Source organism: Theropithecus gelada, chromosome 7b (assembly GCF_003255815.1).
Source record: "Theropithecus gelada isolate Dixy chromosome 7b, Tgel_1.0, whole genome shotgun sequence".
Taxonomy (NCBI): Eukaryota; Metazoa; Chordata; class Mammalia; order Primates; family Cercopithecidae; genus Theropithecus; species Theropithecus gelada.
Window position 1 is genome coordinate 23,390,328 of NC_037675.1, and position 26,077 is coordinate 23,416,404.

Sequence of the window (26,077 nt, forward strand, 5' to 3'; positions counted from 1 at the left end):
CACTAGAATGGAAGCCATACTAGGATACTGGGACTTGTTTTCAATGAGGTCTGTGATCCCAGAGGACAGGTACCCTAAAGTCTGGCACTGACTAGAGAAAAGGTAAGAAGAGAAAGATTCAGTCCTTTAGATAATTCTTCACTCAACCCACAGGTGCTTCAGAGATTTACCTACTGAAGAAAGGACATTTAGAAGAAACTCAGGAAGTTCTGATGGCACTCACAGCTCTCCAACGCCCAGTACGTACACTCTTTCCTTAGGATTTCATGTGTTCTGTGTTGTACCTGCAGTCACAGAGCCCTAGCAAGAAACAAGGACATTTGTGGACATTCAATCTCTGTTATCTTTTCTTGCCTTGTATTTTCTGGCTCAACTGTACATCCCACTCTGCCTTTTGCTTCTATCACCGCGTTTTTCTACATAATTCTTCGTAGCTTGACCCTATCAATCTGTCTGTGGTAATATGTGGTACACATCAATCCTTTTGTAGTTCCCACATTAAGATCTGCCAGGAAAGAGCCCGCTGCTATAGAAGGTGACAGTGGGAGAGAGAAGAGTCATGAGAAGCTGTGAGATACTGAGGTCTTAATGAAAGGAAGCTCGCACAGTATAGGAGTAAATTGCCAGTCTCCCACTTCATTTATATAAATGCCTGTTTACTGAATAATGGAAAAGTCAAGCTAACTATCCTGATCTTCCCTCTTACTAATTGGATTAAATCATAGTCTTGAGAATAAAGAGAATACTTTACACACAGTTTGTATAACAATAGGAGGAAAAATATTGTAACGCCAGTTAATAATCAGGACCCTGTCAGGACAGAAGAGAAAGGATTTTCCATTTCATTAATACGAGGGGAAACAGCTGAAAAGAACATGACATTTATAACCTTGTAGAGAGATGTGGACCAGATCTAGGGCAACAAATCAATTGAAGATTACAGAATGTTGTTCTAGGTTCTCTTTTATCAAGTCCTGCGGCCCTGGTACAAATGGCCATCAAGAAGTATGCCTATCTGTGTGACTGAATACTTGAAGAGATAATATGTGTTTGGTGGTTTCAAAGTGCTTCCCCTGGTTTCTCTCTTTCCCTCTACTTTTCTCTATTCTGCTCATCTTTTACTCCCAGTAAATGTATTCAAGAGGATAGATTAGTGATATCACAAGTTGAAGATACTTGGCTTAAATTTTATAGCTAGGATTTCAAAACTCAGTGTTCTTTCTATAATATACTAGATTTCTGATTATGAGCAGAATTAGTTATGTTTTCTGGGCCTCCATTTCTTTACCTATAATAATTTATTAAATGCTTACATTGTGCTAGAATATGAGCTAAGCTCTTGAAAGATATTTTCTTATTTCATAATTGGAACAACTTCCAATAGGGTGATCATGATGATCTCCTGTAAGAAGATGATAAAATTGAAATTTAAGACATTAATTAACTTTTCTACTATAATTCAAATAACGACAGAGTTGAGAGTTCTACACACCCTATCCAACCCATAAACTTATTCTCTTAAATTACTTATTATATTGCTTTTTCTAGAAGTTATTTCTACTTTCATGTTAGTATAATTAAATTATGTAACATATGCAAAATTTTACATAATGCATGCTGCATAATAAAAACACAACCAAAGAAGCACCAACGCAAAAGTTGAAGAGAGTACGTAAGGCAGGAAAGTAGGAAATAATCCATGCTGGTTGTAGTAAATATTTTCTATGAGATTGAGCTCATAGGATTGATTTTTCTTTTTTCTTTTTAGCTTCTACATTAAAATTGATTTTTGACAGTTTAATAGACTCTTTTAGAGGAGTTTTAGGTTTACAGAAAAATGGAGCAGAAAGTACACAGAATTATCATATACTCCCTCTATACCTGCCCACAGAAAAAAAATCAGATTTTTATACTCTCAAAGATCAAATAGGACATAGAAAAGCGGATTGTTCCCTCTGTTGTGTCCTATAATGCTTCTGACAGTTAAATGAGATGTCAGTGTGTTGTTACGTTGCTATATTGAGATGCATTCAGCGAAAAATAAAGCAAAAGGTGGGCACGTTGAAATTCAGAAGGGTTATACACTCCTCACATCCAGTTCATTCGGCACTTATGGACTTATTATATGTTAGTCTCAGCTAGTCCAGAACCTAGCCTGAGTCTTTCTTTATTCTATCAGCTTTCCCATTTGTTCTTAGGCTTGACCCACTGCATAACTAGAATATTCTTGTGCTTATCCCTTGAAAAACTAAGGAAAAACATAGTGGCATAGTTCCATTTAATAATTAGTGATATCTCACCTTGTGTGAAAATACACAGATTGCATTGTAAGGTACCCTATAATGTCCTATATAATTCATCATGTGTGTAACAGAATTCATTTCGTGGCAAACCATCTTCATAACTGGTATTTTTTTAAAAGATGAAGGACTAAACTTACTTTATACCCTTTCTGATATCATTACTGTAATAGGAAGGCTCATAACCTCCTCCAGAACTGTGACATGTGATATAAATAGAATTAATCTCATTTTAATCTTTGAGCATAAGAGAGCAATATAAAATATGAGACATATCATTTTCCAGTTGGGTACCTGGTGCAGTAACAGCAGAAAATACTCTTGTTTGCCTGAACTCAAAAACAGAGTTTCTTGGATTGCTAGGATTATTATTTTTTCTATGTAGGACATCATCACTGGGGACTCACACAAGGAGGAAATAAAATTATTGATTTCAACCTTTTTTCTTTTTCTAATGTAAATGTTTACTGTATAAATTTTCCTCTAAGCATGGCTTTATGTGCTTTCTGTCATTTAGTGGAGTGTTCCATAAATGTCAATATAATAGTGTTGAGCAGGTCTGCTGCATCTTTGCTGATTCTCTAACTGTAATACTTATTCTATTATTTACTGAACACAAAGGGTTTAAGTCTCCAAGTGTAATAGTGGTTTTGTCTATTTTTCTTTTAGTTATAACAATTTTAGCTTCAAATATTTTGAAACTCTGTTGGTAGGTACAAGCACTTTGAACATTTTTTTAGTGAAGCAACCATTTTATAATTGTGTAATGTTTCACTTTATTTCTTTAATATTTCTTTTTCTGAAGTCCCATTTGTCTGATGTTAACATAGCCTTTCCAGATTTCTTTTGATTAGTGTTTTCATGGATATTTTTTTCCATTCTTTTACTTTTAATCTTTGTCATTGTATTTAAAGTGAGTTTGTATGTAGATGGATCTTCTTAAAAAAAAAAAAATCCATACTGACGATTTCTGTCTTTAAATATCTGTGTTTAGACCATTTACATTTCATGTAATGTTAGACCATTTCATTTCATGTATTAGTATTAATATGGTTGTATTTAAGTCAATTACTTCAGTATTCATTTTCCACTTCTGCCCTTTGTTTTGGTCTCTTATTATTCTATTACAATGTATCTATTTGATTTTTGACTATTTCTTTTTGCATCATGTTTTTAGTGGTTTCTCTTAGGATTGCCTATTACTACTATGCTTACTACTTAATCTTTCATAGTCTGTTTATATTTATTATACTGTTTCATGAAAAATGTAGAAATTGTATATAGGTTATTTCACCCTCATTCCTCCATGTTATAGTTGTCAGATGCCTTCTGTCTTTAGACTTTGAAAACTCCAACGGGGAATTTTATAACATTTTATTGCAACAGTCTATGCATTTTAAATAAATTAAGAAGAGAAATTACTGTGAATAATGCTTAAATTAACGTGGAAATACAGATATCTATTTGAGATCCTGATTTCAATTCTCTTGGATATATACCCAGAGGTGGGGTTGCTGGATTATATGGTCGTTCTATTTAAAATTTTTTGAGGAACCTCCATAATGTTTTCTATAGCAGCTGCACCATTTTACATTCCCAACAACACTGCACAAGGATTTCAGTTTTGCCACAGCCTTACCTATACTTAACTTTAAAAAATATAAGGGTCATCTTGACATTTGTAAGGTGATATCTCATTTTGGTTTTGATTTGCATTTCCCTGAAGATTAGTGATACTGAATACCTTTTCATACACCTGTTGGCTATTTGTCTGTCTTCTTGGGAGAAATGTCTTTTTGAGTCTTTTGCCCATTAAAAAAATTTGTTGTTTTTGTTGTTGTTGTTGTTACTGAGTTTTAGGGTTCCTTACATATTTTGTATATTAGCCACTTATCAATATATGGTTTGCAAATATGTCTCCCTTTCCATAAATTGCTCCATTGCCATACAGAAGCTTTTTAGTTTGATGTAATATTATGGGTTTATTTTTGCTTTTGTTGTCTGTGTCTTTGGTGTCATACCCAAAAAATCATTGTCAAGTCCAATATTATGAAGCTTTTTCTCTACATGTTCTTCTAGTAGTTTCACACCTTCTGGTATCATGCTTAAGTCTTTAATTCATTTTGAGTAAGTTTTTGTGTATGGTGTTCAATTTTATTCTTCATGTGGTTTTATAATATGCAAAATATGGAAAAGAAAGTTAAGTGACAAATAAATAAATTGTGGTATATTCATACAATTAAATATTACTCAGCCTTGAAAAAGAAGACTCTCCTGCCATTCATGACAACATGATTGAACTTGAAGGAGTGTATGCTAGGTGAAATAACCCAGTCACAAATGGACAAATAATGCATGATTACACTTATTTGAGGTATCTAAAATAGTCAAATTCATAGAAGCAGAGAATAAAATAATGGTTTCCAGGAATTTAGGGGAGGGAGAAATTGGGAGTTGTTGTTCAATGGTTTTAAAGTTTTAGTTATGTAAAAATAAGCTCTAAAGCTCTGCTATACAACATAGTGCCCATAGTTAACAATACAGGCTTGGGCACAGAGAAATTTATTGTGGGTAAATCTCATGGTAATTTTTCTTACAACAACAGCAGCAATAACAACAAAAACAAAGAGTCACAAGGAAACTTTTAGAGGTGGCAAACATGTCTATTGCCTTGATTGTGATGATCATTTCATGGTTGTATGCATATGACAAAACTCATCAAATTGCATATATTAAATATGTATAGTTTTTGTATATAAATTATAACTCAATAAAGCTGATTGTAAAAGAGAAATGAAAACTAGTTTCTTGTATCTTATCACACGTTTACCATTTCTGTTGTACTTCCTTTGTATTTGAAGTTACAGATTTTCCTCTGGTATCCTTTCCCTTCAGCCTGAATAACTTCCTTTAGGACTTCTTTATAGCAGGTCTGCTCACAATGAATTCTCTCAGTTTTCCATTGGAGAGTGTTTTTATTTTATTATAATTACTTTGTGATATTTTTACTGGTATACAATTCGGGGTTGACAAAGTTATTTTTCTGTTGGTGTTTTTAAAACGTAACGAGAGATAGATCATGCATTCTTACAGGTCACTGTAAGTACTTTGATGTTACTCTAAGAGAAATGGGAAGCTATTGCAAGGATTCGAGCAGATGAGTGACCTATCTATATTTGAAAGCTCTCATTGGCTGCTGTATTAAGAATGTTCTGTAGGAGGACGAGCAGGGAAACCATTTAGAAGGCTATTACAGTAATTCATTGAGATGAGGGTGGCTTGACCAAAGAGATAGCAGTGGTCAAACTTAGGTCAATCTTTTAGTTAGGACCAACTGAATTTCTTGATGGATTCGACGTGAATAGTGAAAGAAAAAATAAGAGTCAAAGATAACTCTGAGGCTATGGGCAGAGATTCTGAAAGAATGAGATGCTGTCGATTGAATAACAAAAGGTAATAGAAGCTGCATGTTGGCAGTGAGGAGAAAGATCAGGAGTCCAGTACTGGTCACACTAATTTAAAATCCGGACCCTCTTCAATGTGATATTTCCAAGCAGAAGGAGGATAGTCATACAAGTCTGTATCTTCTAGGTCTTGTCTGATGTAACCCAGTAGTAAAAGAAGGAACGTGTTGAAGTCTCTGTTTCTTCCCTGGAGTAAGCACTCCTCATGGCTTGTCCTTCCACCTTTCTCACTTTCATCAAAAGAGAGCTTGCTACAAACAGGTCAGGCTGTGCCCTTGAGTTGCTGAAGACCTCAGTGTCTCAGGAAGTTTGTGTTCAGCTCCTCCTGTAGTCCCAGGCACTGTGTCACTCGCAGCACAGAAGTACTCAGCAGCATCGCTCACATGGGCTGATGGCTTCTTCAGGTAGAAGGAGGTTTCACTCTTCTTAAATTCAGCCTCAAAACCTTTGATGCCTTTAACCTGGGTGGCCCCTGATAGGTCCTTGAGGAGAAGCTCAAGGCTTTGGCTGGGGTATTGGACATACCAGAAGAGAGAAGGAATTCCACTATAGGAATAGTTGCACTTCAGTTCCAGAGGGTCTCTTTCAGAGACAATGATGTGGCCATCAAGCTGGGTCACCGACTGGGCTCTGGTTCCTCCTGCAAAATCAACACTCTGTTAGTGAGACCAGAACAGATCTACCTGTAATGTGACAGAGTCTCTATTTAGATTCCGATTGGAACAATGTGCCTTTATGGAGATAGGAGCAGGGAAACAATATTATTATACTTACTCAGTGTGGAGAACATTCCAAGCAGTTGAATGACCACTAATAGCATGGCTAGGCAGTGAGGAAGCTGAGAGCTCTATTCTAGAAGATCTCCTGAGTGGGAAGAAATGTGCCAGAGGATGGTGAAATAATGGGGAAAATCTAGGATTCAAGAGTTTCCTGTTTAGTAAGGCCTAGAGAGCACTAGTAAGAGCTTCTCTCTTGACAACAACCCCTCTGGTGTTGATCCTACTCAGAATGTGCACCTCAGTGAGCTGTCAGATAAAGCCGCTCAGGAAAGATAGAACTCTTCTTAGCAGAGACATTTCCAGTCTGTGAAACATTGCCCTCTGGAGGTCAAACACGGAAACACACTGAGTCTTTAGGGTTTGTGCTCCATTTCCTTGGTTTAAATTTCTTAGCAGAATAATCTGATAACGGTGTTTTCCGGGGTCTGCTTATGAGGAAGCTATTTTAATCTTATCAAGTAAATAATATTATTTAATCCTATGAATTAAGTAGTATTATCATCCTCGTTTTATAAACGAGGAAACTAAAGCATGGAAGAAAAGATTCCATTTGTCCAAGATCATAGTAAGTGATAGTGATGTAGGTGATCCCCAAAACCAGCCCAACAGGTTTCCTGGCTTCACACAGGAAAGAATTCATGAGTGAACTGACAGAGCAAAGTGAAGGCAAGTTTATTGGAGCTACAGAGTACAGGAAAGTGGTTGCTCCATAGACAGAGTAATAGCAGCAGCAGTGAGAGCCCTTGTGGATTGTTGGATAGATATATGGCTATTCTTTGATTATATGCTAAATAATAAATAAATTCATGAATTACCTGGAAAATGAGCCCTGAACTGAGTATTCCTCCCCTTTTAAGCCATATAAGGTAACTTCTGGGGGTTGTCATGGCATTTGTAAACTGTCATGGTAGTGCTGGGAGTTTCATTTAGCATGCAAATGTATTATAATTCTTGTATAAAGAGCAGTGGGGCCAATCAGAGGTCACTTTCATCTCCATCTTGGTTTTAGCTGGTTTTGGCCGCTCTCTTTGGTGCATCCTGTGTTGATCAGCTTCTGCTTTGTTCCAGTGCTCAGAAAACAAGTCCTGCTGATCTGCTATCTCAACAGAATTAGAGTTTGTCTCATCAGTATGATTTAATAATCCACATTATTGATCACTGATAACTATTGCATATTTTACACTATAGCCCTTTATAGTAGATCTTATTTATACTGAACAGACAGGAAATCAAGTCTTTATGAAGTTAAATAATTTGCCCAAGGACACACAAGGATTGGAATCCAATTCTTTTCCACTCCAAGCTCAGTTCCTTGCCCACTATGTTATCTGTGACATAGCACTACCCTATGAGACTAGATGCAATTTTACCAAGACACATGCTTAGAGCAAAATTTAGAAGAGAATAGGGACTTAAAAAAATACTCAAGGAACCCAAACACTGAAGGTATAGATGGTGGAAAAAGTACTAAAGAAACCTCGAAGCTGGGCACAGTGGCTCACGCCTGTAATTCCAGCACTTTAGGAGGCAGAGGAGGGCGGATCACCTGAGGCCAGGAAGTCAAGACCACCCTGGTCAACATGGTGAAATCCCATCTCTACTAAAAATACAAATAATTAGCTGGGCCTGGTGGCTTGTGCCTGTAGTCTCAGCTACTTGGGAGGCTGGGACAAGAGAATCACTTGAATCTCGGAGGCAGAGGTTGTAGTGAGCTGACATCATGCCACTGTACTCCAGCCTGGGTGACATAGTGAGACTCTGTCTCAAAAAAAGAAAGAAAGAAAGAAAAAGGAAACCTAAAGGGTATCCAGGGAGGTAAGCGGCAAATCAGAAATGGCTGGATTTCTTAAAGAGAGGGAAAAAGGAATTCTAAAAAGAAATGAATGGCTAACAGAGTGAGTGGTAAATAAATGTCTATAAGATGATAACTTTTTAATGTCTATTGATTTTTTATTGGTGCATAATAATTGTACATATTTATGAAGTACATGTTACATTTTGACACATACATACAACGTGTAATTATCAAATCATGGTAATTGGGTTAGCCATCGTTTCAAACATTTATTATTTCCTTGTGTTGACAACATTCCAAATGTAACTATTTTGAAATATACAATAAATTATTGATAACTATAGTCACCATACTGTGCTATTGAACTATTGATTTTTTAACAACACAAAAATCATGATTTTGATCTTTGCAGCAAAAGGTCAAATGCAGTGGGAAGAGGCATTGTGATGAGACAAGGAAGAAAAAATTTGAATATAGAAATCTCTTTCTAGAGATTGCCGGATCATCTGCAGAGGAGAAAAGAGTCATGGTGTTAAACTGGATGAGGATGTTGAAGTGGTAATGGTAGGGTGTATAAAAATTGGGGTATATTTACATGCTTTTGGAAAGAATGTATAAACAGTGGATCAAAATTCTGAGGAGACAGATGGGATTGGAATATGGATTACAGGTAGAAGAACAAAGTTTTGGTAGGAGGAAAAACAGTTATTTTCAATTTTATTGAAATAAAGGAGAAAAGGATTACAGTAGTTAGATTTAAGTGATTCTTTGGAGTGTGAAGGTAGAAATGTGAAACACCTACTACCTTCTAATGGGATCTTTTTTCTTGTTATAAACAGAGATTAAATGTCTCCCAAGAGAGTGAATGGAGGAGGATCTGGGTTAGGAAGTCTGAGATATGTGAGAAGTTTTGATATAGCCCAGTAGAAAATGGCAGTGAGATGTGATTACAGAGAAGAAGAATACTTTCCTGGAAACATTGTGGGCCTAGTTAGTGTTGAAAGTAACAACATTTATTTATTTTTTATTATTATTATTAGAGACACAGTCACACTCTGTTGCCTAGCCTGGAGTGCAGTGGCATGATCTCGGCTCACTGCGACCTCTGTCTTCCGGGTTCAAGTAATTCTCCTGCCTCAGCCTCCCGAATAGGTGGGATTACAGGTGTGTGCCACCATGCCCGGCTAATTTTTTGTATTTTTAGTAAAGATGGGGTTTTGCTGTGTTGGTCTGGCTGGTCTCAAACTCCTGGCCTCAAGTGATCTGCCCACCTTGGCCTCCCAAAGTGCTGGGATTGCAGGCGTGAGTCACTGCTCCTGGCTGGTAACAACATGTTTTAATGACACCAATCTGCACACCTGTGTACTCTGATCAGACAAGAAATGCATTGTAATAAGGAAGATATGGATTCATGATTGGGAATTAATTAGATCACTGCTATGATGCAGAACTGGCATGAGAAAAAAGAGTTAATGACTAAAGATTGAAAGCAACAGGTCATAGAATCTAAGCATTATAGGTAAGAAAATAAAAGATAAGAAGCTTCTGAGAAATAAGTTGAAAATAAAGGGGAACAAAGCTGGAGGCATCACATGCCCCAACTTCAAACTACACTACAAGGATACAGTAACCAAAACAGCATGGCACTGGTACAAAAACATATACATAGACCAAAGGAACAGAATAGGTAACTCAGGAATAAGACTGCCCATCTATAACTATCTGATCTTTGACAAAGCTGACAAAAACAAGTAACGGGGAAAGGATTCCCTATTCAACAAATGGTGTTGGGATAACTGACTAGATAAATGCAGAAGATTGAAATGGGACCCCTTCCCCACACCATCTACAAAAATTAAGTCAAGATGGATTAAAGACTTAAATGTAAAACCCAAAGCTATAAAAACCTGGGAAGACAACCTAGCAATACCATTCTGGACATAGAAAGGGGCAAAAATTTCATGACAAAGATACCAAAAGCAATTGCCACAAAAGCAGAAATTTACAGATAGGATCTAATTAAACTAAAGAGCGTCTAAACAGCAAAAGAAACTATCTACAGAGTGAACAGTCAATCTACAGAATGGAAGAAAATTTTTGCAAACTATGCATCAGACGAAAGTCTAATATTCAGCATCTACAAGGAACTGAAACAAATTTACAAGAAGAAAAAACCCTAACAAAAAGTGAGCAAAGGACATGAACAGACACTTTTCAAAAGAAGTTTGTATAAGACATACATGAAACCAACAATAATATGAAAAAAAGCTCAACTTCACTGATAGTTAGAGAAATGCAAATTAAAGCCACAATGAGATTCCATCTCACACCAGTCAGAATGGCTATTAGTAAAAAGTGAAAAAATAACAGATGCTAGCAAAATTGCAGAGAAAAAGGAACACTTATATACTGTTGGTGGGAGTGTAAATTAGGTTCAACCATTGTGGAAGACAGTATGCCAATTCCTCGAAGATCGAAAAACAGAAATACCATTTGACCCAGCAATACCATTTCTGAGTATATACCCAAAGGAATATAAATCATTCTATCATAAAGACACATGCTCGTGTATGTTCACTGCAGCACTGTTCACAATAGCAAAGACGTGGAATCAACCTAAATGCACATCAAAGACTGGATAAAGAAAATGTGGTCTACATACACCATGGAATCCTATGCAACCATAAAAAGAAATGAGATTATGTCCTTTACTGGAACATGGGTGGAGCTGGAGGCCATTATTCTTGGCAGACTAACTCAGGAACAGAAAACCAAATACTGCACATTCTCACTTATAAGTGGGAATGAAATAATAAGAACCCATGGACACAAAGAGGGAAAAACACACACTGGGGCCTACTTGAGGGTGGAGGGTGGGAGTAGGGATAGGATCAGGAAAAATATCAAATGGGTACTAAGTTTAATACCTGGGTGACAAAATAATCTGTACAACAAACTCCCATGACACAGAATTACCTATATAACAAATCTGCACAAGTTTACCTGTATAACAAACCTATTTTAAGTTCCATACCCCTGAACTTCAAACAAAAGTTAAATAAAAAAAGAAAAAGAAGAGAAAGGTGTCAAGGGACTAGATGACCATTATAGTCAAAGAACAAGTACAATGTGAGTAACTGAGGGTGAGAATCTCAGGGTGGGAGGTTTTAGACTGCAGGTAAGATTTCAGAGGTGGAACAGCACATTGTCATAAGACCTGTCTAGATTGTGGCTATGGAAGTTAATGACTAAAGGGGATTCAAATTAATGGTCTTTAAAGTTGATGAGTTCGGGCTTCTCACTGAATGGCTCATGTGGATATTTAAGTCATGCGGTATTTAGGTTACAGTGGAATCTGTGTCACACCTTTCAATGTGAGGAGGGCTGTTTGCTGTTTATGAGGATGGTAGTGACAAGAGGAAGAGCAGTAGAACAAAAGGAATGGGCCTCAAAACTAATAGCCTGGATTGTACCAGGGGACAAAGAGTATGCTGTCGATGCCTCTAAAGCCAAGGTGTTTTAGATGCAGGAGAATGCCTAAAATCTGCAGTCGTACATCTGTGTTTAACGGATGTACTCTTATTCATATAATAGCCTGGGAACAAGAAAGGAAAACTAGGATAAAAACACTTAAATTTTTAGTTTTAGTTCACAGATCATTTGGTAATTAATATGAGGCCAGTGTATTATTTTTGGGTTTTTTTTTTTGAGACTGAGTCTGGCTCTGTCGCCCAGGCTGGAGTGCAGTGGCCGGATCTCAGCTCACTGCAAGCTCCGCCTCCCGGGTTCACGCCATTCTCCTGCCTCAGCCTCCCGAGTAGCTGGGACCACAGGCGCCCGCCACTTCGCCCGGCTAGTTTTTGTATTTTTTAGTAGAGACGGGGTTTCACCGTGTTAGCCAGGATGGTCTCGGTCTCCTGACCTCGTGATCCGCCCGTCTCGGCCTCCCAAAGTGCTGGGATTACAGGCTTGAGCCACCGCGCCCGGCCTATTTTTGTTTTTATTGTATCCTCATAGCAAATCTAACTCATGTCCCCAGTATTGTATTGTATCCTTAGTATTTGCCAGTAAAATCCTCATAGCGAATCTGAGACTCATGTCTCTAGTATTTTATTGTATCCTTAGCATTTGCCAGTAAAATTTTCCAGTTATAAATAAATATATTTGTTCAGTAAATATTTTCTGAGTTCTTACTATTTGCCAGGCAGTGTCCTAGATACAGAGGATACTTCAGTGAATAAAAACCAAAAATACAGGCTTCAAACTTTCGTGTGTTCAAATATAGGAGAGTACAGGATGGTGTTAAGCAAAAGGTAAATGAGATTAAAGACTGTGAGAAACAGAAAAGGATTGTGAATAAAGTGACTGTAAGGACCTTGAAAGTGATATGTCAATCTTTGGAAACTGCTACCAGCACATCTCAATTGCACTTTCTAAGATTTGTGTGTAGATATCTGTTCCATTATCTTTCACTCATGGAATCAAAGCAATTTCCAAGTATGATCACCATAGTAATTTACATTTATCTATCCATTCTATGGACCAGAACAATTCCTCAATCTGTGTGAAGTTTCCAAGACTACTTGGAAGCCACTCAGATCCAGCAACAAACTCCTCTTTCCTACTTCCTTTGCTTTATGTTCTAATTTCTTCAATATCCATTCTGCTTGGGAAATGTATGGCTAATAAAGAGCGGAAGATGTGTTAGAGTTCTTCTACAATCAAAACACACATTTTGACTGCTATTTGAATGTTTAGGGGACTAGAATTACCTTTCTACGTGATTAAGGACCATTGATTTTCTCAACTCATAACTCACAATTTTTACCCTAACATTCCTGACCTTTTGCTCTAACATGTGTCTTGGATGGTAACTATAATCCATTCCACTGATGCTTTATTTGATTCATTATTTTGGAGTTTTCTTCTTGTGACTGCTTCCAGTAAGACGAGGATAAACAATGTGCGTTCAGATTTTAGTGTTTGACAATCTGAGGTTTAAAAATAAATTTAAAATTGATGCTAACTTATTAATACTGTGAATATTAGCAGGTTTTAAAATCTCTTTGAGACTCAGTTTTCTAATCTGTAACATGCATCTCAAAATAATTCTCAACCAAATGGTAATGAATATTAAAATATGTAATATACTTAGGAATTTCCTATAAAGATATTGACCTTCAAAGCCTAAAGGAAAGGAATACTTGATAAACTATGTAAAAATTTTAAACTGCATTAAAAATACACACAAAAAAGGTAATGTTAGAATAAAATATTCAAACAAATATAAAATAATGTATTATTTAAGGTATGAAGCTAATTCTTACGAATAAAAAGACAAAGGAAAACAACTAAATAGAAAAATGTTCAAAAGGTAGGAATAAGCATATTGCCAATTGAAAAAGTGCCAATACATGTAGAAAAAAGTTGCTCAAAACACTATGAATCAGGAAAATGACCAAAGATAATATATCTTTGGATTATTAAAAACTGGGCTGGGTGTGGTGACTGATGCCTACAATCCCAGCACTCTCGGAGGCCAAGGCTGGCAGATCTCTTGAGCTCAGGAGTTTTGAGACCAAACTGAACAGCATGGCAAGACTCTGTCTCTACAAAAAGTAGCCAGGAGTGGTGGTGTGTGCCTGTAGTCCCAGCTACTTGGGAGGCTGAGGTGGGAGGATTGTTTGAGCTTGGGAGGTGAAGGTTGCAGTGAGCTGAGATCCGGCCACTGCACTCCAGCCTGGGTGACAGAGTGAGACCCGGAATCAAAATAAATAAATAGAATAATGCAATAAAATAAAAATAAAAACTGTCAGTAATTCTCAATTTTTATAAGAATGTAAAATGAGTTATTTCACCTACTGTTGGTTGGAAGCTATTTAACACATTATATGTATTCTATTTATTAATTATATGATAATTATGATAGATAATTATGTGTATAATAATACATATATATGTATTATATGGAGTGTAGTTTTATCATTTGGAGGGTAAATTGCTACTTTTTCCAAAAATTTTAAATGCATCTTCCTTTGACATAGCAATTTCAGTTTCAGAAATCTCATTAAAATAAACACTTCCACACACACACAAACTAAGGTGAATCTATAAAGAAGTAGAACACAATATTCTTTATGATAGTGAGGCAGTAGAAACAAATANTTATTCAGCAGACAGGCATTTATATAAATGAAGCAGGAGACTGGCAGTTTACTCCCATACTGTGTGAACTTCCTTTCATTAAGACCTCAGTGTCTTACAGCTTCTCATGACTCTTCTCTCTCACACTGTCACCTTCTATAGCAGCGGGCTCTTTCCTGGCAGATCTTAATGTGGGAACTAAAAAAGGATTGATGTGCACCACATATTACCACAGACAGATTGATAGGGTCAAGCTAGAAAGAATTATGTAGAAAAACTCGGTGACAGAAGCAAAACACAGAATGGGATGTACAGTTGAGCCAGAAAATTCAAGGCAAGAAAAGATAACAGAGATTGAATGTCCATAAATGTCCTTATTTCTGTGCTAGGGCTCTGTGACTGCAGGTACAACACAGAACACATGAAATCCTAAGGAAAGAGTGTACGTACTGGGCGTTGGAGAGCTGTGAGTGCCATCAGAACTTCCTGAGTTTCTTCTAAATATCCTTTCTTCAGTAGGTAAATCTCTGAAGCACCTGTGGGTTGAATGAAGAATTACCTAAAGGGCTAAATCTTTCTCTTCTTACCTTTTCTCTAGTCAGTGCCAGACTTTAGGGTATGTGCCCTCTGGGATCACAGACCTCATTGAAAACAAGTCCCAGTATCCCAGTATGGCTTCCATTCTAGTGGGAATGGCGAGCCAGGTCCCCACTATGCTCCTGTCCTGGTGATGAATGCTCACTGAGGCTCTGCAGTACCTCTATCCCATGGCTCTCCTTTAGTCCTGGAAACAGCATTCAGATCCCACAGTCCCTCATAGCCGTCACTCAGGATCTTATAGCCAGCTCAGCGACAAACAAAAACAGTGTGGGGCTCATAGCATCCCTTCCAAAGACTAGATTTTCTGATTCCAGGTACAAGATTCTTGTGACAAATGACAAAAACAATTTGTCAATTCTTCCGAACAGAAGGTCCAGCAACCCTAACCTCCCAGTGTGAACCAGAGAGATGCTGCTGTATATGACTATGCTCTGAAAGGCATGGGAGTGACAAATGAGGCTGCTACCGTGTGATAGCCCCATGACAAAAATAAAAAGGATGGCAGCCTTGGAAGCCAGTTGAAAAAAACATACCTAAAACACACTAGCAAGAACAGAATGCTTACTCTTTCTTTTTGATAAGAAAGCCCATCTTTCATATGCTTCCTTGGTCTAGGGGCCAGGTAACAACAATAATGATGATAATGATATTAAAATACATCATTTAATATCATTTTCATTAGTAATAAATAAAAAACAAGATCAATTAAGTAAGCATGAAATTCAAGTAATTAGAAGAAAAAATAAATCTAAGGAAATCATGAAAATGGTATAGATAAATGTATAAGCATAATTAAATGATGAGAAAAAAGTAGAATTGGATAATTTTTAAAAAATTGAATCATGAGAAAATTAGATTAACTCTTCTTTTATTGAAGTAATCATTCAAAAAAGAGAGGACCTATGTAATAGGTATTATACAGGTGTATAGACACATTTATATTTACATTATACAGTTTTCTATCATTTTGTCATCTTAATTTATGTTTTAGTTCTCCGTGTGTTTTTCCTTCCTTCACCTCTTTTCAAGCAGGTGGTGTCTCTGCTTCAACATGTAAGCGATGGTGCCTGGGAAGACAGAAAGCTGTGTTTGCCTATAGAGTCTTCCGGCTTGCTTTGAAAAATCTAATTTCATTCAGGAATAATAGGGTTTATGGAAGTGGAAGAGGTGGAAGGAGGTTTTTGGTGATAAATAAAAGAGAGAATGGCTTTTCCAGAAGAGAAGAAAGGGGTCTGTGGGTCCTGGGCAGCAGGGAACAGGTCGTTGTTTCTTGACAACTCTCTAAGAATTAATAAGACCCAAGAGTGGGATGGCTGTTTGGTAATGAGAAAGAGTTCTCAGGCTTGCAAAAGATTTTGGGAACTCCATAAGCCTGAAAAACAGAAACCTTTCACTTGGAATACACACTAACATGAATAGTTTATAACACATTGGATAAGAAGACTGTGTTTGTGATTCCACTCACAGACCGTAGTGACACCATTTATTGTAAAATTGGCTTGTGAGAATGATTACTGGGCAAAGAACAGAACTTGTCTTGGTTGTCTTTATTCACACACACACAAGTCTCATTAGATCTTTGAAGCATTAGATCTCAACCATTCTTAAGTTTGGATATTGGGCCAGGACAGATGAAGAAGACCTGGGAATCCCTCAGCTCAGCTCTTGTGGCTTCACATTGGAAGTGAGCACAGAGGAAAAGGCTAAGGGATAGTGCAAACAATCATGCTTATTGTGGATTACTCAGAGTTCCCTGTGAGAAAGGCATAAAAAGGATGTAAATTCTGTAGTAATCCTGAACTCACAATCGTATGCAGTTCTGCCCATCAATAGGGAGCAGAGTTCTTGATCTCTGCATGCCAAAGGGGGGAGGAAGATCAAAGCTTATTTTCATGCTTTAACAGGTACAAGCAAAATTCTGAGAAGGACTGCCAATATCCTATTCATAATGAATCTAAATTGGAGTGAAAAGGAAGAAGTAAGAGCTCTCCTTACTAATAAGGAGGCAGAACTTCCTCCACCTTTCAGTCTCCCAGCCTGAGGCTCAACCACCTACATTTGTGTGCTTGTTCTTTTGGCACCTGCAGCCTGTCCCCCGTGGTGCTGCTGGGCTTATGGCTCCCAGTGTCAAGGCAGCGAACTTATTCTCAACAGGTGTATAGGGAAGGGCAAACTCAGTGAATCAAATATTTTTAATATTCTGAAAAAATGATCCAGAAATACAAATATATAACATTTAATAAATGTTATTTATAAATTATATGAACTATTATCAACTTCTCTTCCTCTGCCTTAGCCATGTCAGTAACTCAGTTATTCTCTCTCATTTATTGGCATTATATGATACTCAATATTATTCAAGTATATGCATTGGCCTATAATAGTTGCTTTTCTGTTTCTATCCCCTAAATGTTGGTTATAGTATCTTATAATGGGACCTACAATATAAGCACTCCCCACTTACACACACGCTTGTGCTTAAATCTCAATAATCGCCTACTAGTGAATGCAGTGCTGATCTCTTTAATTTATGGTTACTTTTTTTCCAGTTTCTTCCATTTCAACAACGTGCACATTTTGTTCTTTGTGCCACCACACAATTTTTCTTTGCTGACTCTTTGTTTCCTTGAGAGGATCAGGCAAGAGGAAACTTGACTTCTCTCATCTATCCATACCTACTCTGTGATCTTAGATAGGCTTCCTCCTCTATCATATGAAGACAATTTTACCTGCTCTACCTCTTAACAGGATTACTCTGAATTATCTTCCAAAATAAAGATTTCTTTGCATTAAATAATATAGCACTAGGAAAGAATTATATATATGATGAGATGAGCCTCATTGTATGGGTAAAGTAAAATGTAGACTATTTCTGAAATGGATTGTATATTAAATTGCAATCTGATTAGAGGTTTAAGTCACTAAAGAGGTAGTTATTCATATAAAACCGACTTACAGTTGCTTTGATAAATTAATCAGGAATGCAGATCAGTTAATTAATTTATAGCACTTGTTAACATCCAAAGGAATTAAACCTTTCATCTCAGAATTAAGCTCTAACCATTTACACTATAGTCATTTTAAGAATTTTAGGATTATGGGCCGGGCGCAGTGGCTCATGCCTGTAATCCCAGCACTTTGGGAGGCGGAGGCAGTGGATCACCTGAGGTCAGGAGTTCAAGACTAGCCTGGCCAACATGCAGAAACCCTGTCTCTACTAAAAAATACAAAAAATTAGCGGGGTGTGGCAGCGGGCACCTGTAATCCCAGCTACTCAGGAGACTGAGGCAGGAGAATCACTTGAACCTGGGAGGCGGAGGTTGTAGTGAGCCGAGATCGTGTCACTGCACTACACTCCAGCCTGGGCGACAGAGCAGGATCCCATCTCAAAAAAAAAAAACAAAAAAAAAACAAAAAAAAAAGAATTTTAGGATTATGTAAAGCTACTAATTGACTAAAATAAGAAGTCTTTTCCTTGGAAGAAAAGATATAACAATCTCAGCTTTGGATAAAATTGGGTAGAACAGATTTCCCTACAACAGTTAAAGGGATAAAAACACAAGATATCCCCAGCATCTACATTAAAGACTTAAATTAAGGAAGTAAAAATATCTCAGTAGTTGAGTTGAGGAAGTGGGTCAAGGATATGAATATCCACAGCTGCTGACAAGGGAAATATATGTTAAAACATTCATAAAATTCGAAGTAATTAAAATGGGTAAGTATACATGCCCACTTAGATTAGATGTTAATTCTTAATAATTAACATAATGATCTATGGCTGTTTGTGTGTCACTTCTACATGTCAAACTTTGATGTGGATCACCTGGGGATCTTGTTAAAGTACAGATTATGATTCAGTAGGGCCTGAAATTCTGCATTTCTAACAAGCTCCAAGGTCCTATTGAAGCTGCTATTCTGCTGAGCAAGGTTTACACTACCTGAGAGGCAGTATTCCACAGGAGCCAAGTGGGTCCACTCTTTAGCACACTACCTAGATTAGAAGCCTGTCTCTGGACTGGGCACGGTGGCTCATGCCTGTAATCCCAGCACTTTGGGAGGCCAAGGCGGGCGGATCACGAGATCAGGAGATTGAGATCATCCTGGCTAAAACGGTGAAACCCCGTCTCTACTAAAAATACAAAAACTTAGCCGGGCATGGTGGCGGGCGCCTGTAGTCCCAGCTACTCGTGAGGCTGAGGCAGGAGAATGGCGTGAATCCGGGAGGCGGAGCTTGCAGTGAGCAGAGATCACGCCACTGCACTCCAGCCAGGACAACAAAGTGAGATGACGTCTCAAAACAACAACAACAACAACAACAACAACAACAAAGCCTGGCTCTGCCCGCTTACTAGTTGTATGATTATGGGAAGATTAATGAACTTCTCTGTGTCTCAGTTTCTTCATCTGAAAAATGGGAATAATGTTAACTTCCTCCTAGTGTTGTTGTGAAGAATAAACGTGTTGATTTATATGAAATGTTCAGAAAAGTCAATAGCATTGTTAATTGTATATATTGTTTGGCAAGCTTGTCATATAAAAAATCCACGTGTTTTTGACTGTCTACTAAATACCTATGTGTTTTTGATTGATATCTAATTGGCTACTTGTGTATTAGTTGGTTAAAAAGGGACAAGGTGACTAATTATTGAGTTTTACATAGTTGTTACACTTCTTCACATAACCCTTGTCACAGAACAATATAGTCATATATTCTGGGCACTTTTCACTTAGGATGAGTGTGGCTGATGAGGCTGATATATTCTTCGATTTTTCTAGATGATGATTCATCTAGGCTGGGCCTTTCATTAGGTCCTGTTGAGAAAGAATTGAAGTAGTAAAGTTGAGCTTCAGGGAATCGTCTAAATAGATTGGTTGAAACACAGTCTGATTTATATACATAATCTCCATACAGCCTCAAGACATCCTTGTGGCATAAGCAATATAAGCTTCATTCAATTCATTAGAAAACTGTTACAGGAGTGGGTTAAGTAAATTGTTTGATGTGACCTAGCCAGTAAATGGCAATGATGGAGTATTAACATAAGTATGTCTGAATTCGGTATCAAGTCGTTTAGGCAGAATTCATCACTCCTCCACCAAAAGTGTTAAGTGTTAAAAATATTTCTGAAAGTTTTCTCTCGTATCCAAAATTTTTTATATTCATTATTCTATTTGTTCTGGTGATTCTGAGCTCCCTTGAAGACATTGGTGGCACTAAGGAGAGGCTTACACAGAACTGGTGCCTTGAACTCAGTTTCCCCTCACCACCCCTATCACACTGGAGGCTACCCAGGGTGGACTCAGAGTGGAAGGAGAATTGTCCATGTGGACCACAGGCTGTTACCATGGAATGATTCTGGAGGACTTGATAGTGTGGCTAGAAGTTCTATTTTAAGCTCTGAGAAATGTGGAAAATCTAGGGAGGTCAACAGTTGACCCTGGCCCTTTCCTCTCTGGTGCAACCTCCAAAGGGCTATTCTATTTCTCTCATTCGTTATTGAGCTCTACTTTATGTGTAAAGGCAGGTTGGATAGTTTCCAAATCTTTGTTGGGTTGCCCCTCTAAACCTTGGATAAAGTCTTTCTCCGTGGCCCCATTGTTAGCAGTTATTACATGTCCAATGTTTGCCTGTAATGCTGCTACAGGTCTTTTTTGACACATTAGTTCTGAAAATTTTTTTTGACAGCAGCTCTTTTGGACAGTAAGGACCTGGAAGGCAGAGACCATATCTTGTCACATTTATATCCCCCAAATCTAGTACAGGGCCTGAAACTGTGTTTATTAAATGAAGATGGAGTTGGAAAATTAGATTCTGGAGAAATGGCCTGCTTAGAATATTTTTGTCAGGAATGAACTTCGTACTTTTTTGCCTATACTCCTACGGAACCATATTTTTTCTAATTATATACCAAGAGGGATAATTGTACAGTTTGAGCGGGAGTGTTTTTATTTTCCTTGTAATATACTGATAAAAAACTTTTTAAAATAATGGGCACATTTGAGATAGAATATTTTCTTTTTAATATATTGATAAACATTCTTTTATAATGGGCACATTTGGGATAGAAATATATTCTATCCCAAATATACTCATGAAACAAGCAAACATTTCTTCTGCTTGTTTGCTTGCAAGCAAACGAGTAAAACATTTCTTCAGTAACTGACCAAAGATGATAGTGATTCCATTTCAACTTAGAATATGAAGAGCTAAATAGTGTGACTTAATTTTGTCATATATTATGAATAATAGAGCTCATGAGAAAATGAGCTATATTTTCGTGTATTTGATGGAGCAGAATATGGCAGGGAAAGAGCAAAATCTCTTTCATCTGGATATTCATCATCTCAGACCAAATCTTCATTAAACTTGGGTGCAAGAGCTATTAGGAAAGCACTTGGGAGTTTTCTTTGAGACTCTGTGGTGTGGCCTCTGATGAACTGTTAATTCAGAGACTTCCATAAATGTAAATAAACTGGCCATAGGACAGTCCTCAAATCCAAAAGATGAAAGAGTGCAACCAAACCTGGCTCATTTGCAATTGCAGTGATGCCTTGTGGAAATAAAATTAATATCTGGAGTACAATGACTTTAAAACAAGATCTTAGATCACTATAAATAGCTGTTAATCAGGAAAAAAAAAAAGTTTCCAGTTGCTGAATATTTTAGATCTTCACTTCTGGATTCCAATTATTTAAGAGACCACAGAGCCTTTGTCACCAGGGCAGAGCCATTTGCTCTGATAAAGGGGAACAAGATCTTTTTTTTTTTCAGTCTTTCATATGATTTTATTTTCTTCCTTCAGCCATAATAATATGATATCCAAATTTTGTCTTAACCGGTGGGTCTGTAAACACAGGCTTATCCATCCCACTTACAGGCAAGGCAAATGCTACTTCTTGAAATGATCCCACCATGGACATCCAACCCAAGTTGCCCCCTTGCCTGGCTTTATCTTCACTATACTGTGAGGCCACGTCATTGACTCTCATCCCAGACTTTAACTTTTCCATGGCTTCCATGGTTTTGCCATGTTTTTCACATAGAATGTGTCTGACCTTTACTGCATTGCCACCACCTTTGGGATCTTGAGCCTTCTTGTCAGCACTGTCACTCCCAGAGGCTGCTCCCCCTTTCCCTGCTTTTCCAGAACCACTTTTTCCTTTGGGCGGCATCTTGGAAGTTTGTTGTTGAACTCTGAACTGGGGACCAAGATCTTACAAAGAACATTGTTGATGTGAACAACTAGTTTACTGAAGTCATGTCCTTCAACACAAAAAGAAAGAAGAAAAAGAGAGATGGGACAAGCAAGTTGTTATCATCTTCGATTTCTCCTACGTCTTCACTAAATCTTTTTATAAACATTTTAGAGTGGTCAGGCATGGTGGCTCACGCCTGTAATCCCAGCATTTTGGGAGGCTGAGGAGGGAGAATTTCTTGAGCCCATGAGTTCAAGACCAACCTGGGCAACACAGTAAGACCCCATCTCTATGGGAAAAAAAATGACAAATTTTTAAAGAGGTTTTAGAATCACGTTAATATACTTTCTTTCCACAAATTGGTTAATCTCACAGTGCTCCTTAAGCTCACTCTCATATACTGTATTTCCAAGAGTACTGTGGTAGATTATAATATTATTTGATGACAACTATTTATCTCCCACCTTTGCCATGATTTAGTCAGGATATACTTCCCCCCACATTGTTGACTTTGCACTTGGCCATATGACTAGCTTTGACCAATGAAATGTGAGTGGATAGGAAGTATGCCACATCAAAGAAGAAATGAAATATATTCATGTATTTTGGCTCCTTCTATTTCTGCTCTGCATGTATCATATAATAGTCATTCTTTCAGCTTCTAACTCCTAATGTCAAGCAGACTCAGTTCTGCATAGTTTAGAATGAAAAGATAAGTCATAGAACAGACCTGCTGTCTACTTGCAACAGGAAGCACAGCCTCAGAGCCTCGGAAATGCAACTGACACGCAATTAATATACCATAGACAACACATTTGTTGTTGTGAGGACTGACATTTTGAGATAGTTTCCACTGAGCCTTATCAGTCAGAATTGACGGATATATAAGTCATATCAATTCTATCTTTTAAAGATTTCTCATATTCAGTCACTCCTTTTCAATCTCCTTGTTACTATCCTGATCCAGGTTCTCATTATTTCTCACCTGGCTAATTGGAATAACTTTTTAGTATATCCTCTACCACTTAGTTCATGCCTCTCCAATCTATTACCACCTCTGGACTTGTCCTGCTAAAACACATCTGTGATTAGATCACTAAGCTATTTCAGGACCTTCCACAGCTCTTCATTACCCAAAAATAAAACTCTAGGTTTATTTGGCCATCTAAACCACTACTCCCAGTAACTTTTTATCCTCATTCCTATCATTACCTCCATGATCTCTGAACTTCAGCCCATCAGATGACCTCACTCTAACACCTCCTTCTTTTATATGTTATTTCTTTATAAAATTGGCAAAATTCTACGCAATCATGAAGGCCCAGTAAACATGATATCTTAAAAAAGAGATTTTTCCAAGTTATCTGTTAATAAATTACAACTATTCCCGCCCTGTCTTTTAGCATTTTATAGTTTTGCAATAGCACAAACCCACCATGTTATGAATATTTTTTGGTTTTTATTTCCTCTCTAGCTCAGGTTCCTCAAGGATAGAAACTTTTTCCTGTTCATCTCTTCAATCTGAGCTGTTATTAACAATCCATGCCATGGAAGAAGCACTCAGAAAACTGGCCTACAGCTTGGCCCCAGTGCACTTTGACAAGGGCTCTTATTAAATGAGAGCTGGTTTATGCTTAGGTGTGCTGGAAACATTTTACTGTAGGGACGCTTGAGGTGTCTCTAGTTCATTATATCTTTTAGGCCAATTCATGACTATATTTCCTTTTCTTATACCTGGCAGTTCTTACTTAGGATAGAACCCCAGGAGGAAGATATGACTCCAGCCACGCTGTTCTGGATTCTATCCTTTTTGTAAACTGTGGCAGAATTTTTCTTCTGACTGAAAGTGTAAGGAGATTCAAGCACTAAAAAAGATCTTTCCATATTCCCAATCAGTATAATGACAATGATAGTTAATCCCAGTGTCAAGGAAATTTTCTTCTCGTTCCCATCTTGAAGCTAAATTGTTATTCTGCTTTTCAGAGAAATGCATATTATATCTAAAGGGCTTGGGTTATGGGATTCCTCAAAGAAGCAGTCAATAGCTCGTTATCCTGGAGCAGCTCATTTCTTGTTCCCGTGAGCCCCACAGGCTGACCCCCTCTATTTTAAGCCCCTCGAGGAATCTGGATTCCCACATACCCACTTAAAGGTAAAATTTTTAAAAAGAAAATGCATGTGCATTGTATTTTCCCATTCAAGATATTAACAAATAGTCATATGGCCAATCTGACTATCTTTACTAATGACTCTATGCAGTGGCTGAAGCAATCCTCTTGGTACACAAGATTTTGTGATATTTGAATACATACTACACCCACACCACAACATCTATATCCTTAAATCACTATACCAATGCACAAACACTTTACATATTAATTCATGATTGTGTGTTCACATCTTTCTGTCTAGTAACTGCTGGGGTTACAAGAGTGAAAAAAGAAGCACAACCTTTTCCACAAGGAACTTGTAGATGAGCCCAACAGGTGCAATTACTGGATAGTGTGATGAGGGCTTTGATAGGCATGAACTAGGGATCTAATAACAGAGTAATGCAGTAGAATATCAAAAATGTATTCTAAATTAAATAATCTACAACAGAATTGTTCATTTTTAATTTAGTAAAAATAGGTTTATGATACTGTACTTACTCATGCTGTATGGCCCTGTAAATGTAGTATCATTTCACACCACATATGCCCCCCACTACAGTTATAGTTACTCAGACACTACATGGTTCAATATGCTTGTTGAGGATATCAGAAATGATAAGATGATACTTTCATTATCTTCTATTATTCTTTTATTCTGGCTTTTAAATGATCAATGCTTAAAAGGATGTATTTTCCATTTTTTTAATAAGGTCACAATACTCTTTGTGTAACTGGACCCAGGTCCAGCTGCTTGCCACTTGAAAGCCAAACACGAGAGGCGAGGGTAGATGGGAAAAGCAGGTTTAATATGAGAGCCAGCAAACTGAGAAGACGGCAAACTAGCATTCTAAAGTACCATTTTACATTTTTAAATTCACCATGAGGTTTTAAAAATGAAACGCAGGATGGGAGACATGCAGGAATGGTGCAGGGTGCAGGGTTTGTGTGTCTGGTTCTAAAGGCTATCTTGGGTAATTGCCCCTCTAGGGGTCTGGTTGGTGTTATCTTGACTTTGGCCTGGTGGTGGACAAATTGTTCACAAGTCCCCCTAAGCTTGAAGATGTCTCAATGGGGACTGTGCCTGGTTTGTTTCAAGGTTCGCCTCTGGGATTTCTTAAGCAAGAGAATAATCAGACAAGCATGCATTGCTGGCAAGGAGTGTCCAGAGGGGAAGAAATGAAGGGATGAGAGGGGAGGGAAGGGAAGGAAGAAAAAGAAAGTGGGTGAGGTCTCCTGTTACATTTCTACTTTAATCTTGATATTTATGCATACCAAATGCTATTGGGAGAAACAGAGCATTATTGGAAATAAATCACTTTTCTATCTCTCCACAGGAGGGTAGTATTTCAAAAGGCAACATACACTTTGAGTTGGAGGAAGGGGTGGGTGGACAGTGAATGATTCCATTGGCTGCCACACTGAGGCTCCTGCCTTTCTACAGAACTCAAAGTGGGTGGCAGCAAGCACTCTTCTAGCCCAGAGAAGCCTGTTCCAGGACGGGCTCTTTCAGGAGCAGCTAAAGTCAGGGGCCATGTCCACCATGTGATAGAAAGACAAGATGGTCCTGAAATTCTCCGTATCCATTCTTTGGATTCAGTTGGCATGTGAGTTGAAAAGGTTCCCAATTAAATTAACAGAACAT

The 26,077-nt window shown here is 37.7% G+C and overlaps 1 pseudogene and 7 gene segments (V, D, J or C); 7 read left to right on the top strand and 1 right to left on the bottom strand.

The window, feature by feature from the left end:
- Window positions 1-26,077, top strand: part of LOC112629379 — an 881,832-nt gene that overhangs the window by 493,253 nt on the left and 362,502 nt on the right.
- Window positions 1-26,077, top strand: part of LOC112629380 — a 766,638-nt gene that overhangs the window by 404,851 nt on the left and 335,710 nt on the right.
- Window positions 1-26,077, top strand: part of LOC112629366 — a 772,346-nt gene that overhangs the window by 363,306 nt on the left and 382,963 nt on the right.
- The window catches only part of LOC112629369, a 661,469-nt gene that overhangs the window by 287,441 nt on the left and 347,951 nt on the right, over window positions 1-26,077 (top strand).
- The window catches only part of LOC112629376, a 484,771-nt gene that overhangs the window by 127,058 nt on the left and 331,636 nt on the right, over window positions 1-26,077 (top strand).
- The window catches only part of LOC112629375, a 451,949-nt gene that overhangs the window by 111,256 nt on the left and 314,616 nt on the right, over window positions 1-26,077 (top strand).
- The window catches only part of LOC112629378, a 416,220-nt gene that overhangs the window by 63,394 nt on the left and 326,749 nt on the right, over window positions 1-26,077 (top strand).
- LOC112629384 lies at window positions 21,872-22,282 on the bottom strand (annotated as a pseudogene).